This window comes from Tenrec ecaudatus, chromosome 6 (assembly GCF_050624435.1).
Source record: "Tenrec ecaudatus isolate mTenEca1 chromosome 6, mTenEca1.hap1, whole genome shotgun sequence".
NCBI lineage: Eukaryota > Metazoa > Chordata > Mammalia > Afrosoricida > Tenrecidae > Tenrec > Tenrec ecaudatus.
In genome coordinates this window covers 125,633,304-125,645,960 of record NC_134535.1, presented here as the reverse complement: position 1 = coordinate 125,645,960, position 12,657 = coordinate 125,633,304, and the positions used below count along the sequence as shown (strand labels likewise).

General features: G+C 39.7%; 1 protein-coding gene across 1 annotated transcript in view; it reads right to left on the bottom strand.

Moving 5' to 3' along the window:
- The window catches only part of LOC142451655 (antigen WC1.1-like), a 92,050-nt gene that overhangs the window by 51,862 nt on the left and 27,531 nt on the right, over positions 1-12,657 (bottom strand). The window lies entirely within an intron of this gene.

The window sequence follows — 12,657 nt, the reverse complement described above, 5'->3', positions numbered from 1 at the left end:
TAATATTGAAAGTAACATGGATGCTAAAAGGACAAATCTATCAGTATTGGAATAAGTACAGCCAGAGTGCCCCTCAGAGGCAAGGATGACAAACCTTTGTTTTATATACACCAGACATTTTGTTAGGAGAGGCCAGTCCTTGGAGGATGACATCATGTTTGGTAAGTAGGAGGGAAACACATAAGAGGAAGTTCCTCCAGGAGATTGAGACAATGGGTGCAACAATCGGCTCAAGAATAAGAAAAGTCATGAGGTCCTTGCAGGACCACACAATGTTTTGTGCATAAGGTTCCAATGGGTTGGAACCAACTCAATGACAACTAACAACACCAACAATGAATAGTGGTCTGGAGCTACCATGTATTTACTGTCTATCCCTTTTACATATACTACTATTTTAATGGCCACTTGCTTTTTTGGTGGAGTTGCTCTCACTTTAATTGTTTATTTATTTTAAATCATTTTATTCAAGGCTCCTTCAGCTTTTATAAAATTCCATACAACATTTGTATAAAGCATATTTGTACATATGTTGACATCATGATTTCTAAACATGTACTTTCTCTTTGGACTTGCCTTCTTATGGCATGCGTTAATTTTGTTGGCCTGGTTCTGCCTTAGTGAATGATTAATAATGATCTCTATTATGAAATGATAATGATGTCTCTTAGATAAACCAGAGATATATGCAAACCTTAGATATACTAATGGGTTTGCGGCAGATATAAAAACAATGAATTCTTATGACATGGTCCAGGTTCATGGCTGCCTTCATGAAGAGGTCAATGAAGGTATGGGTGAACAGCAGAGTGTGGTGAGGAAACCAGATGGTGCGGTGCTGGGCTATCAGCAAGAACAGTGTCTGGAATCTTACAGGCTTGTCTTCCAAGAAGCAGTCCTCTAAGTGAGGATCAGCTACGTCCACATGGGAGAATCTCACCAGCCTATGCAATTCAGAGATTGTAAATAATCAAACTCAAATCTGAAGGAGGAAGTGGTATCAGAGCTTAAATTCTGAACACCCAGTTTGCAGAAGACTGTGGATGACAGGGGAAGGTCCAAGTGCATTTGCAGGGTCCTCACGTGGACTGAGTGTCCAGTGAACGCCCTCTGACCATAATCGAGGGATGTGCACAGCCTGCTACCAGACAGAGAGCAATGTAAAGTCAATATAGTTGGGTTAAAACCTAAAACCGCATCGGTTGATCTCCCTTTTGACCTACTTTAACGTTATTTCAGTTTTTAATATTTTTGCTTTCTTATTGAATGAGTTTTTTGTATGTAAGTTATGTAGTCATTGTTATTGTTTGTTTTTTCTGTAGGCTTTTGTATGATTGTGTTCTTTTGTTATTTGTTTCTGTATAAGAAATTCAATAAAGGTAGATCCATACAAACACTAATTGCTAGGGCAAAGCGGAGGAGGAAGGAGGGAAATGGGGAGTGAACAACAATGAGTAAGGGAAGAAAATATTCTGAAATTGATTGTGGTGATGATTGCACTAATCTTCTTACTATGATTGAATGATTAAATTGCATGATATGTGAAAAAAAAAACACTAGTATAAGCCACTACTTCTTAAGTCCTAATAAAGAGCACAGACAATAACAAGTGTTAGCAAAAACGTGGGGAAATTGGAATCTTTTCCCATTGAGATTTTGCTTATAAATTTGTGTTTCTTGGAAACTTCTCATGAATTTAAATAGATCCTCTTCAACTGATGTTTCTATGTTCTGTTTTGTTATTTCTTTATTTATTTATTGCTTTGTGTTATTTCCTGCTCTTCTTCTTTATGTGAAATCCAGGATAGGTGTGGTAGTTACATAATTTCATGTCAACTTGATACCTAAAGTGTAGGGGTCACAGCCAGGATGGTGTCTCCTTGAGGGTGCGGCTTTTTCAAAAGGAGGGTGTTGGGAACGTCCCCTCTCTGTCTGTGCCTTCACCCTCCTGCTGGTGAGCCACTCTGATACCAGCAACCTCTGTAGTTCGGCCTCTGCTGTTGAATCCCCACAACTTAGCACCCACCAGCCTGTGATATTCCTGCATTCTGCATCATTGCATGTGGCTGAGTGAGTCTGATAAGGGACTTATGGTCTAGTATTGAACTTATGGACGCGTCTTGGACTTATGGACTTGATCTAGACTGGGCAGGGATATTTTCTTGATCTACATATCTACGTGTCTCTGAATTTGTATGTCTAGTCAACCCTGCCTGTGGTAGTTACATAATCTGGTGTCAATTTGGGACTTGAGAGGCTGAAGAGTGAAGGGGTGGAGTCTAGTCAGGAAATTTTATCAAAGCCAATGAGGCCTCTGTGTGGGCATGACTTTCTCCTGAGAATTTTGAGAAAGCTAAATTTTCCTCCTTGGTGGCGGGAGAGGCTCGACTGTTGGAGACTCTCTACTGACAAGGCTGTCTCCCTGTGAGACATCCCTGAAGAGAAGCCACATGGACCTACCCTGATGCATCCAGAACCCTGGACCTGAAGAAGCCACGTGGAGACCCCTGGCAGTGCTGAGATGCTTAACATGCCACTGGATGCAAAGATGTTCTACCCACTGGCCTGTGATCCTCCTGTATTCAGTGCCATTTCATGTATTTCATGAGTCTGAAGAGGACTTTATAGATTGGTATCGGACATATGTGCTAATATGAGACCTGTGGGCTTGAACTGGACTGGGTTGGGATGGTTTCATAATGTACAATTACCCTTTATATAAAACTCTTATACACACATGAGAAGCACAAGGATTTGTTTCTCTAGTCTACCTGGACAAACATACTGCTTAACACAATAGGTAAATTTTTAGAGCCAGTAGCTGCATTAATAATTTCTTGGGTTTGAGGTAAATGGAGAACTAATAATAATAAGTATAAGAGCATGGGAATGTTTACATTAATGTAATAATGGTTGCATAACCCTTTCCAATATATTTGAATTATTGTATGATATGTGCATTGCAGGTCAATATATCAATGAAATGGCTAAATTTAAAAATTTGACTAGTTGAGAAAATTAGTAAAATTGATAAACTCCAAAAAAGGTTAATCAAGAAGAACAAAAAGAAAACTAGCATGTTAATGCTAGTAATATAAACAAAGAGATTATGGCAAATAACATGAACATTGTTTGCAAAACAATAAGAATTGTGGAAGCAGAGTGTAGGTGAACATGCGTGGCACTTCAAGGTAGGGGTGGATGAATTTTTTTTAAAAAGATACTGATGCATATATATATATATAATTTATTTAAATTAATCATTTTATTGGGGGTCTTCAATATTATAAAAATCCATCATTCCATGGTATTAAGCACACTTTTACATTTGTTGCCATCTGCATTTCCAAAACAATTTGTTTCTACCTGAGCCCTTGCTATCACTCCTCTTCCCTACTTCGCACCCTCCTACCTTTATGAAATCTTCATCAATTATATATTATTGTTGTCATTTCGTGTCTTACACTGCCCCTTGTCTGAATCCACTCACCCTTCTGTTATTTGTCCCCCTGGGGGTTGCTATATATCCAACCTTGTGATGGGTCCCCTCCCACCCCCAGCCCCCTCCATTCTCATGCCTTCATGATATTACTATTTCCAATACTGTTTCTGAGGGTTTTATCCATCCTGAATTCCATGTGTCGAAGGCTTTTATCTGTACCAATGTTTGTACTCCAGTTTAGCCATATTTGTAAGGTAGGACTGAGTCATGGTAATGTGGGGAGGAAGCATTCAGGAACTAGAGGAATGATGTGTGTTTCGTTGGTGCTATACTGCACCCTGGTTAAATCGTCCCTTCCTTGTAACCATTCTGTGAGGGGATATTCAATTGTCTACAGATGGGATTTATGTCTCCACTCCAATCCCCCTTTTTGACATCAATATAATTGTTTGTTTGGATCTTTTTATACCTAAAAACTGACAAGGTCAACACCTCATCATCACTCAGGCAGGTGTGCTTCTTCCATGTGGGCTTATTTTCTTTGCTGCTACATAGCTCCTGGTTTAACTTCAAACTTTTAAGTCCCCAGACACTACATCTTTTGATATCCAGGCACCATCCACTTTCTTCACCACATTTGCTTAAGCACCCATTTTAACTTTCGTGATTGTGTCAGGAAGGTGAGTATCAAAGAATGCCAGGTTATTAGAACAAATTATACTTGAGTGAAGGGAAGCCTTGAGTAGAGGCCCAAAGTCCGTCTGCTCTCTTAATACTGAATGAAGTTTTGAACCTGAGGGAGAGAGACCAAAGCCAAGATCCACAGTCTGGACACCCAAGTCTGAGCATAGTGTCAAAGAATGAAAAGGACCACCGTGGAAAGCAAATCCCAAATCAAAGTATAACGAATTTTCTTGTAAAATGGCTTGCTATCTGAGTGTGCTCATTGTCAGGGTTACCAGCCCCTAACACATCATCATGGGTCTGGTAGGCGCAATTGTACAGCGATAATAAGTAAAGATTATAGTAAAGTCATAGAGAGCATGAGAGATAGGAGGGATATTGAAATAATGGAGTCACATGTATTTATTGGTAGCATGCACACCTCATCCTCTCTTGGTGGCCCATGTGAAACAAAGAGAGAGAGAGAGAGAGAGAGAGAGAGAGAGAGAGAGAGAGAGAGAGAGAGAGAGAGAGAGATTTATTGTTAACCAAGGCTTTTATATTCTCTGGGGATATGAAAGCCCCCTAATTACAGGTGAGGACATCGTTCACAGGAAAAGGTTGTGCTATAGGTAACACAGTAATGGGAGGGGAGTGATCTAGGTATCCACGTAATAGGAAGGGGAGGTATTGGGGTTACACATGTGACAAGATCGGTAGATCCTAGACTCAGGATGGCAGTCTAAATTTGGATAACGCTGAGCCAATATGACCTGTTCTCTGGCTCACTATAGAAACCCTTTTCAGTAGGGAGTAAACCCACACTACAGGGACCAACTAATGGCTGCAAGCCTTTAGGGAGAAGTGACCTATGGTCCTTAGCAGCAGGGAGTGGGACCTACCTGGGGTGGGACCAGACAGTAGTCTGACAGCTGACTGCCTTCAGGGAGGGAACTTAACAATCATTTATCATTAGCTGCAAATGACATGGGAGAAATCTTTCTGTTTCCCACAGCTCATTATTATTTATGCATTATTAGAGCTTTTGTCTGCTCCAATACACTGATTGTACAGAGATGTACACTGTGAGACGTGAATGATAGCAGTTTCAGAAAGCCTAGTCAAACAGAATGAAATTCTGCTGCAGACAGTGGGAAAGGACAGAAATGTTATAGCAGAAACTACCGTGTATGAGTGATGAGAAGAATTGCTCCATTCAAGGTGAGGGCGAATATAATCTGCTTGTTTCTCATTATTTATGCATCTGTATCTTAACGATGGCTTGGTTAGAGGTCCTTGGATTTTCCGGTTGGAGGTTTGACTTTGCGTTGGGGTTTTGTCTTCTGGTTGGCTCCTCTGGTTGGTTGTGGGTACCTAGTCTTTCTATATATGCATGTATGGTTACATATATAATCAGAGCCATTGAATAGGAATGTGGTGGCACAATGGTTACACATTGGTCTGCCATCTGCAAAATCCGCAGTTTGAAATCGGCAGTGACTCCTTGGCAGAAAGATGGAGCTTTCTCCTCCAGTAAACAGTTACAGTCTCAGAAACCCACAGGGCCAGTTCTATCCTGTCCTCTAGGGTCTCTATGAATTGACATTGATAAGATGGCAGCAAATTTGGTTTTAGTGATCCATTGAAAGTCAACTCAATGAAGGCAATTATCTTTTATAATTTTAATTTTTTTTATGAATTAGGCAAAGGCTTACAGAACAGACAATCAGTTTTACAGTCCACAATTCAGATGTTTTTTGTTTTGTCTCATTCATTGCAATCTCCTCAATTGCAATGAATTTCCTGTTTGCAGTTCCTCCCTGCAGTTCCTGTTTCCTTTTCTACTTTCCTGACCCTTCTGAACTCTGCCCTTGGGTAACAGCTGCCCTTTGGATCTTAAATGGCTGATCACAGGAAGGTGTGAGTACCTCACTAGTGTTATAGTTTCTCTTATATTGCTGTCTATTGTTTAGCTGAAAATTGAAGCACTGGGGTGAGCTGAGGAATGAGCTCACCAGTTTCTTTCTGACCAGTCAGACTGCTTTCTTGGGTGATTTTTAGTTTTGTTCCACATTTTTCTCTGATTCTGCCCAGGACCTTCTAATAGGTTCCCTTTCAGAGTAGTCAGTAGAGGTAGACAGGCAGCATCTACTTCATAGGCTCTCCACCTGTGGATCTCGACCCCCTTGGGGGTTCCAATAACCCTTTAACGACAGTCACCCACTACATAACAGTAGCAAAATGACAATTATGAAGCAACAATGAAAATAATTTTATGGTTGAGGGGTCACTACCACAAGAGCAACTATAGTAAAGGGTCGTGGCATGAGGAAGTTTGAGAACCACTGCTCTAGTTCGTCTGGACTCAGGATTATTGAGACTCATGATCAGATGGTCCATTAGTCCCTTGCACTAATTGTTTTTATGTACTGTTAGATTTTATTTCACGTTTCCTTAGATTTTCATAATCCCCTTTTCCTTTGGATGGGGACAGACTAATACTTGCATTTTACATGGCTACCCATGAGCTTTTAATTTGCTGCTCACCAAAGTAGAATGCAGAATGTGATGCCTCTGTGTGTGTGTGTGTGTGTGTGTGAACTATATTATGCCAACGAGACGCCCTGGTAGTGGAATGGTTCTTCAATGGGTTGCTAACTGCAAGATCAGCAGTTCAAAGTCACCAGCCACTTCTCAGGAGAAAGACGGAGCTTCCTAATCCTGTAAAGGATTGACCATCTCAGTGACTCTCAGAGGCAGTGCACCCTGTCCTGTGGGGCTGCTGTGAGCCAGTGTTGACACATGATGGCAGTGAGTTTGGTTGGGATTTCATTTGTTTATGTCAATTGACCTTTGTGTCCTCTGAGACTATGTTCCTGTTCCCCCAGGACCAACCACTCATTCATTCCCTCAAGACATTCACGTGTGTCTAGGAGTTTTCACAAATTTGCTCCCAGTATGTGCTCCCACATGCATGGATACATGCATTCATGGATAACGTTTTTTCAGCAAAGGCAAATACACACATATAGATATTCCCTGTCAAACGTATTTATATTCATGAGTCTACTCTTTTCTCCCTCCCATTTCTGGTCCATCTACTCTCAGTCCATGTATGAACTCATAGATCACAGGCATTGCAGGATCGTGTATTTAACAGTTCTTAACTCTGTTGCTTTTCATTCTTGCAAACCTTCCAGTGTGTGCTCTTGCTCCATCATTTTTTACCAACCTCCATCTCATCGTTCATTCCCCAGCATCCATTAACACTTCTCTCTTCTCTAGACATTTATTTCCCCTCTCAGCCTTATGACCCTCAAAGAAAATTTCTATTAATGTGAAAATATGTTATTGACTTAAAAAATACAAGTTGCAAACAATCTCTGTCCCTTGTGGTTGACTAATTTTTCAGCATAGTATTCTTCATTAACATTAAATAGTTCACAGATTCATTGCTATATTTTAAATGTTGTAGAGTGTTATGTCTTGGCTATTTCCCTAGGATGTGCACGAAGTGGCGGGATTGCTTGTTATATACTATATCTTTTCCAATTTTTTGAGGATATACTGTTATCCAGAGTGGTTGTACAACTTCACAGTCCCACCAGCACTGTATCAGGGCTCCACAGAGCCAGCATTTGTTGCATCTGTGATGGGTTTTTTTTTAACATTACAATTAATGTTGTGGCAAAGTGATATCTCCTTGTTTTTTGATTTTGTTTGTTTGTGTGTGTGTTTTTGCATCTCTCCAATGGCAAAGCATCTTGTGCATTTCTCTATGTGTTTGCTGACTGCCTGAAAGTCTTCATGGATGTGCTCTGTGCATGTATCGATTAGATTATTTCTTTTTTCTTGTTGATGTATTGGACTTTTACAAAATTCCAGAGAATCATCTCCTCTTATATATCATTGCCAAACTTTTTCCAAAATTGTTTTGATTTTATTGTAGGAGCCCTGGTAGAGTAGGTAATGAGTTATGTTGTGCTACTAACCCCAAGGTCTACTGTTCAAGGACCTCGTTTCTCTGTGGGAGAATGATGAGGTGTTCTGCTCCTGTGAAGATTTATAGCTTTGGAAGAAGCTCGGTGCTCCAGTCCGACTTACTCAATGGTAGGGAGGGTTGTTTTAAAGTTGGTTTTATGCTTAGTATTTGTATCCATCTCGAGTTTGTTTTTTGTAAAAGGTATAAGATGTGGATTATATTACATTTTTCTGCAAATGGATATTTAGTTTTGTCAGCTTTTGTTAATGAATACTGGCCTTTTGTCAAAGATCAGCTGTCTGCAGGTAGAAAGATTTACTTTTGGGTTCTTAATTCTGTTCCATTGGTGTGTGTCTATTGTTGAACTGGTAGCAGGCGATGGTGAGCATTTGGGGGGAAAGGCTGTGAAAAATTGTTTTACACATAACCAAAAAGGTTGAAGAAATGACTGCTTTGGTTTGGGGGTTCAGGACTACACCATAGTCTCAGGGACACCAAGATCAATCAATTGGCACAACATTTTCCACAATGATTATATTCTAAATCCTACTTTGGTAGGTATTCATTGGGCCTTAAAAATGCATGTGCAGTGTCCTAAGGTGCAATGAAGAAGGAACATTGACCTCCACAAGTGGAAGAATAACAAGGTGCTGCCCAGCTACTAATGCCAACTGCTCCAAGAATTCCTGTAAAGAGTGGGAAAAAATCAGGGAACAAAATCCAAAATCACAAAAATAACTAGGTTTACTGGTTATGTAGAGACTGGTGGGGCTGCTGAAACAATGGCCTTTAGTTGCCTTTCAGGCCTGGAACTAAACTCATCCCCTTGCCTCAATGCTCAGTCAAACAATAGACAGGCCTACAGAAGGAACAATAAGATTAGCAAGGTGAAGAAATGGTGTGGAAACCATGTCTGGCCTCTCTCAGCAGCAGAAAGAAGAGTGAGAATCCAATTCCCTATCTGTCCAAGGATAATTCTAGTGAGGAAAAGATTAGACAAGCCTCCACCTCCATCCTTCTTGTTCCTATTCTGACACCAACTCTCCCTCCCGTGGCATTCTACTTCTCTACTGGGTTTGCTCCTCTGTTGCACAGACCAAAATCGGGATTATGAGAGCATATTAGGGAAATTAACTGGTTACAAGTGCTCAGGATGAGAAACTTTAAGGATATGAGTGGGTATATAGCCACCGCTAAATTGAAAAGTACTAAGTCTTATCTCTGGCTGGTTTTTGACCTCTCAGGCATGGATGCTTTGCCTCTGCCCTGCTCAGGAAATTGTTACAAATATACTTTATTGTTGACAACTGTCCACTCTGTCTGTAAGCTAGACCCCTGCCCACAAGTTCTCAGCTTGCTTTTTTCTGTGGACCAGGAAGTTGCCACCATTGCTCTTTCATCATTATCCCCGTTCCTGCTTCTCTACACAGAGATACTGGATGAATTTGGCTCCTTTTTCTGGTTATGTGATTCTTTTTCTTCCTTTTAAACTGGCTCATTTCATATCCATAAGAGTAGTAAAACTGATCATTCACTGAATAATTGTCTTTTAACTTTGTTTATATGATCCCATCAAGTCATCTCACAGGAACTATAAACACTATTGGTAAAAGAGTCATATTAAGTATCACTGCAAGAGGTACACACTCCTTAGAATAACCAACCAGTGAACATATAAAAGGGCAACATTTACCCACCACCAAAGTTAAGTAGAATTAGGAAAGAAAGAAACAGAAACCAGAAACACAAGGAGGAAGAGGGATAAGTGATGTCGCATTGTGGGGATCGCAAATAATGACATGAAACAAAACGTGTATGACTTATTGAGTGGAAAACTGATTGGCTCTGTAAATCTTCACCTAATTCACAGAAAAATACAAAGGTCTTTTTTCTTTAGAAAGTTAAAAATATATTTTCAGTTTTATTCTAAAAATGTGTATATTTGATATGATTCAGGACAATCATCAAATATTTATGTTTCTCGTGTGATTTTAATATGCACAAGGAAAAATAATAAGAATATTTCAAGGCCCCAAAGAGGAACCTGAATGTGGGATTAGGTTAGAATTTAAAGTATAATGAAGAATATTAAAATAATAAAAAGAACAGATGAAAATCTAAATCCTAAGTTTTGCAGGGATATGAAAACAAAGCACCAAGAAACTCACTGCTATGAAGTCAATTTTGACTCATAGTGATCTTATAGGACAGGGTAGAACTTCCCCTGTGGGTTTCTGAGACGCTAACTCTTTACATGAGTTGAAAGTCTACCCTTCCCCCTATCAAGTGAGTATTGGTTTTGAACAACGAATTTCATGGTCAGTAGACCAAGGCTTAAACATTACTCCACCAGGGATCCTCATATAGCATGTAATATGCGTAATATTTGGATATAGTAGTATTTTTAATTCATTGTGAATAATAGTTTTTTCACTAAATAGGGCTGAAAATGTAGCACTAGGTTGAAAAATAATGGGATACCCACTTAACTCACATTGCTAAACTTGCCCTAAAATAAATTGAATTATAAGCACATAATATGTTACTCAGCCATAAAAAGATAGGAATCCTCATACATTTAACCACATGGATGAACTTTGAAAATACTATATTCCATAAAAACCAATAAATCTCAGAGATATAAACATAGGTCAGTATGTATGTAAACATTAATTCATAAAAATAGAGCTATTGGCCTATGTACATGTATTTAAATGACAATACATTGAGGTAGTAGATGAACTTTGGAACTCTGCTCAAGCCCTCCTCAAAGCTAGAACACTCTGTTCTAACAACCTGCCTTCTATGATGCTCACCCACCCGGCACGATAGCTGAAGACAAAATGGGTGCATAAGCAAATGTGGTGCAGAAAGCAATGGTGCCCGGCTATCAAAAGATGTACGGTTAGGGGTCTTAAAGATGTGAAGTTAAACAAGCATTCATCTAACAGCGAAGCAACAAACCCACATGGAAGAAGCACACCAGCCTGTGTGATCATGAGCTGTTGATGGGATCAGGTATCAGGCATCAGAGATCAAAAACAAAGAAACAAACAAACAAAAAACATTGTTGTGAATGCGGGGATTCAGAGCGGAGACCCAAAACCCATCTGTAGACAAGGGACATCACCTCACACAAGGGTCACAAGGAAGGAAGGAATCAACCAGGTTGTAATATAGCTCCGATGAAACACACACAATTTCTCTGGTTCTTGAGGTTTCCTCAACCCCCACTATCATGACCACAGTCCTACCTTTCACTTCAGGCTACCTAGGAGCGTGTACACAGGTACAGATAAGAGCTCATGACACAAGGAATCCCTGTCATATAAACACCTCAGGAACAGAAATAGGAGTATCAATACCAGGAGAGTAGGGGGTAGGTAGGCACAGGAGGGGAGGTTTCGGGGACCTAACACAATGTTCATCATATTACCACCCCTCCCCGTCTAGGGGGAAGAACAAAGAAACCCTGAGGAAAGGTGTCAGATATGAAATGTGAAAATAATTTATAATTTATCAAGGGGTCACCAGGTGGGAGGGGAACAGAGGGAAAAAAGAGGGTCTGATACCCAGGCCTCAAATAGAACATAAATATTTTAAAATAACGATGGTACATATGTACAAATATGCTTGATTCAACTGATGTATGGATTATTTTAAGAGCTGTAGGAGCCTCCAATAAAATGATCTTTAAAAAATAAAGCAAACAAGTAAACAAAACGATCAATTACAAAAAGATATTGTATGATCTCATGTATATGACATGACAACAAAGGAATATTCAGAGACTAAAACTAGGGGTGAGGGGGAAGAGAAGGTGAGCCGTCATTCAGGGTAATGACTCTGTAAAATTATTAATGTAATTGATATCATGAAGTTGTTTCTGACAAAAGTATTCACAAATGTGTTATCTACATTTTCACACACACATGCACGCAATACAATGAATACAATGAATACACTCCAGCATTTGTATTCATCATAGTATTGTCTCTATTGATTCAGGATTAGGATAATGGCTTAATGGTGCATTCCATCAATTGTCCTAAACTTCTTTTTAGTACTCCTGTTCTGCCTTCTAGTATGTTGTGTAGTGGGACGGATCATTTTTTTTAATTAAAAATAAAAATCATTTTATTGAGGATTCGTACAACTCTTATCGCAATAGAGACATCCATCCATTGTGTCAAGCACATTTGTACATTTGTTGCCATCATCGTTCTGAAAAAATTTATTTCTACTTGAGCTCTTGGTATCAGCTCCTCATTGTTCCCCACCCTCCCCACATCATCCCTCTTTCACGAATCATTGTTAATTTATAAATTATTTTTCATCTCTTACACTGACCAATGTCTCCCCTCACCCACTTTTCTGTTGTGCATTCCCCAGGGAGGGGGTTATATGTAGATCATTGTGATTGGTTCTCCCTTTCTACCCTACCTTCATTTTCCCCTCCTGCTATCTCTACTCTCATCATTGGTCCTGAGGGGTTTATCTTTCCTGGATTCCCTGTGTTTCCAACTCTTGTCTCCACCAGTGTACATCCTCTGGTTTAGCCAGATTTGTA